General features: G+C 36.8%; 1 protein-coding gene across 2 annotated transcripts in view; it reads left to right on the top strand.

Moving 5' to 3' along the window:
• The window catches only part of LOC106870527 (BAI1-associated protein 3), a 1,007,871-nt gene that overhangs the window by 1,000,516 nt on the left and 2,676 nt on the right, over positions 1-4,679 (top strand). The gene's annotated exons all lie outside the window — the stretch shown is intronic.

Below are 4,679 nucleotides of genomic sequence, written 5' to 3'. Positions count from 1 at the left end.
ATATATATATATATATATATATATATATACATATATACGACGGTCTTCTTTCAGTTTCCGTCTACCAAATCCACTCACAAGGCTTCGGTCGGCCCGAGGCTATAGTAGAAGACACTTGCCCAAGATGCCACGAAGTGGGACTGAACCCCGAACCATGTGGTTGGTAAGCAAGCTACTTACCACACAGCCACTCCTGCGCCTATATCAGATCCTCAAAGTTAATCTTAGGTAACACATCTGCATCTATACTTAGCAGAGTTAAAGGCATCCCGAATATTAGTTTAGCAAGTTTAAAGTGATTTCTTTTGTGCCGTAAACCATTTACCATTTCTATGGTGCCCCCTCCCTCCCTTGATGCCCTAAGCAGCACGTGCTTATTTTGCTTAATGGTTAATCCAGCGCTGCCTCCAACTCCAACTCCACCATGCCTACCACTATCAAGAACATCATTAACAGCATCAGTATTAACATCGATAACACCAGCACACGATAATCACTGCGAACAATAGTAATAACGTTGCAAGCAAACAGTAACGCCTAACACCAAAATTACTCCGAATAACACTAACAGTACCTCCCCCCACACACACCCACACACACACACAGATTCGCTTGATCACGCGATTACAAAATACTAAAATTCGTGTTGACTTCACATGTAAAATAATACTGTCATTTACGAAACATACAGAGGACATAATAGCCAAAGGACAAACAGTAATTCTTAAAGCTTCCACCAACATGAAATTTGATCAAATTATTGAGAATTTGGCACTGGTGTACAAATGTTATATAACAATGACCACTGTGACATTTGACTGAGAGCAATGACTCAGGAATTTCCCTGACAACATAAATTCTTGGTTTATTAAAATTACCATCGCTTCCTCTAGAGGATGTGCCATAATTACAAAGGGACATTTGAGACCAGTTTTTACTTGAGAAGGGGAGATAATCTTAAGAATAAAAAATTCTCTACAACTGACATGTCATGAAAATCAGAGGCAGGTTTATCGTTTGGAAATAAGAGACCTATTACGGATATGTGCTTTTGATTCAATAGCCATCAGCACTACGGCAGTCGTCCGACTTTATCTCCAGCAGCCAAGGGACTTATACAAAAAAGAGTAGAAAATATTTGTTGCCTGAGTAATTTGCATCTTCTAATAATTTTGCTTGTCATTGCGTTACTTAGCCCGTCAGTAACGCTCTCACGTGATTAGAGAAAGGGAGAAGCTTCCATGACGTCAGGTAGAGGGAACGTAATAGTCATTACATGGTTAAAAAAGTTACTTGAAGGTAGAAGAGGAGAGATAAAAATATAATTTTCGCAGAGGGATGAAAAGCAAAGTCGACCTCGGCGGAATTTGAACTCAGAACGTAACGGCAGACGAAATACCTTGGTTGATGTTGGAGACAGCGCTGGATTAACCATTAACAAAACCCTTTAGCATTAGAGGAAGCAAACTAGTAAGGTGGTTGCTTTACTAGTTTGAAGTTAATAACCGTGGCTCCTTCTAACCACATCCTACCATTTCAAAGGTAAACACTTTGGATAATGTGTTGTTGGGCTTCATGCACATATCAAAAAGACGAGGTGGTCACGGATAGATTACATTTGATCATAAGTCTGGTCACTCAGGATTAACCTTCACGTAGAGACTTTTTTTTTCTCTTTAGTAGGCGCAGGAGTGGCTGTGTGGTAAGTAGCTTGCTTACCAACCACATGGTTCCAGGTTCGGTCCCACTGCGTGGCACACTGGGCAAGCGTTTTCTACTATAGCCTCGGGCCGACCAAAGCCTTGCAAGTGGATTTGGTAGATGGAAACTGAAAGAAGCCCGTCGAATATATATATATATATATATATATATATGTTTGTGTGTCTGTTTGTCCCCCCAACATCGCTTGACAACCGATGCTGGTGTGTTTACGTCCCCGTCATCTAGCGGTTTAGCAAGAGAAACCGATAGAATAAGTACTAGGCTTACAAAGAATAATAAGTCCTGGGGTCGATTTGCTCGACTAAATGTGGTGCTCCAGAATGGCCGCAGTCAAATGGTTCAAACAAATAAAAGAGAAAAAAATAGTAACCATATCTCTTTCAAATTTATAAAAACAGAAAGGACACGCTAGACAAATATCCTAAAGACAGGATGGTCATGACTGGAATGCTTTTGACCATATTGTCTAATTGGTCAGAGCTAATTTAGAGCTAAATAACTACCACCTTTATACTAGTAGTAGTAGTAGTAGTAATAATATAAAGGTAGTTGCTTTGCTCTAGTTTAGCTAGAGTAGTAGTAGTAGTAGTAGTAGAGTGCCGCATCACCAGTTATCTTTATTAATAGCAGCACCGTCGCCACCATCATCCCCACTACCACTAATATGAGGGGGAGATACTTGCCGTCTCCTAGCCCCCGCCCCCCTTCCCGAATTAAGCCAGTACTGATGACTATAGCCACGTTCATCCTCTTCTATTATGTTTGGACGGGATAGGTGGGTCTGTGCGTATATTGAACATATATATGTGCACGCGTGCGTATGTGTATGTGTGTGTTTTTGTGTCTATGTATTTGTCCATAAGTGTCCATGGGTATATGTACGTTTGTGAATATGTGTATATTATATATATATATATATATATATATATATATATATATATATATATATATATATATACATATATACATATATATATGTATATATGTATACACATACACACATGTGTCTGTGTGTGTTTGTATATATATGCATATATGTTTGTATATATATATATATATATATATATATATATATACAAACATATATAAACAAATATATATATATATTTATATACATACACACACGTGTCTGTGTGTTTGTATATGTATGTATGTATATATATATATATATATATATACATACATATATATATACATACATATACAAACATATATATCTAAACATATATACATATACATATATATATATATACATATGTACATAAACATATACATATACGAACATATGTGTGAGTGTGTGTGTGTGTGTGTGTGTGTGTGTAAATATCTATCACTATATGTGTGCTGTGTGTATGGTTATGTACGTATGTATTGCGTATATATTTGTATGTAGCTGCATATGTATGTGTGCGTGCTTATGACTATGTATGTGTATTAATAAATGCATATTTACACTGTTAATATACATTTCTAAAGTAATTATGTTGTTCCAGCTGCAGCAATTGATGCTCCCCCTTGTTGTTGTTGTTGTTGTTGCTGTCGTTTGTCGCGTGTCCGCGTTGGATATTAACATTTATGACTGCAGGTGTCTGCATGTGCCTGGCTTACTTAATTATATACTTCTTGCTCTCTCGTCTGTCTGACCGCCTCTATGTCTGCTTAGGTGTGTGCATGCGCTTGTATATGTGTGAGTGCGTGTATGCGTGTGTGAGAAGAATATATTTCTGCGCATGCATGTGTATGTGTGTGTGTATATGCGTGTAAATATGCTACCGTATGTGTGTATGGACATATGTGTGTATGGACATATGTGTGCAGCATATCTGACTATGTATATGTGTTTTGTGTGTGTACACATACACATAAATATGTGGTTTTGTATGTGTGTGCGTATGATTAGGCATGGTGTGTGCACTATATAGCTTTGTGTTGTACACTATAAATATGTGTGTGTCGTATGACCGTCTATATGTCTGCTTAGTTGTATGCATGAGCGTGAATGTGTGTGCATGTGTGTGTGAGAAGAATATATTTCTCTGTGTATTATGTTTGTGTGCGTGAGCGTCGGCGCGTTTTCCAATGTCTGGCGAGGAGTGCCGTCGTCTTCGCAAACTGTAAGGGAGGCACGCTGCTCTGGTGTGTGACTTGAGCGTGACACATGCGAGTGGACAATAGAAATAGAATATTAATACTATAAGGATATCATTATACTGTATTTCCCGGCATATAAGACGGGCTCTCACATATGATGCACCTCTCTGTTTTACAAGTTTGTTTTGAGGAACCTGAAAGTGCTGAAAATACATGGCTGTTGAGAATAAAAGCACTATTGAGAATGGAAGGATTTTGATAATAGCACCATTTGATGATACATTATTGATATTAGAAGAGTAATAGAGCTGTTTCTAGCAGAATGACTTGATAATAACGATAATAAAACTATTGATAATATTATAGCTATTGATAGATATTAACAAAAAGGTTGTTGACAATGAAGGAACGCTCATAATAGAAAGACGTTGTTAAAAAGGCTGTTGATAATAGAAGGTCGTTGATAATGGGACTTGGTAATAGCATTGCTAAAAAATATTAATAATAGGAAAGCTGTTGATAACAGGGCTGTTGAAAATAGGACGTTGATAATAAAACGCTTGATAATTCTATATTATAATAAAAATATTACGGTAATAGGACTTTTCATAACAGAACGACTATTGGTAATGCTAAATTTGTTGGTAATGAAGAATATTGACATCATATGATTGTAGATAATGATGGTCTGTTCATAATAGAAGGACATTGGTAATAAGGACTGTTGATAACAAGTATGATAACAAGAGGATTGCTAATAACAGGAAGGTTGGCTGTAATATATTGCAGACAAATATCTGTTGGTAACAAAGTGGTCTGATAACAGTAAAACTATTGATAAAACAATTTTTTATATATATATATAT

This window comes from Octopus bimaculoides, chromosome 6, assembly GCF_001194135.2.
Source record: "Octopus bimaculoides isolate UCB-OBI-ISO-001 chromosome 6, ASM119413v2, whole genome shotgun sequence".
Classification (NCBI taxonomy): Eukaryota; Metazoa; Mollusca; class Cephalopoda; order Octopoda; family Octopodidae; genus Octopus; species Octopus bimaculoides.
Note: the sequence above shows the minus strand (reverse complement) of the source record. Positions and strands in the feature narration are given on the sequence as shown.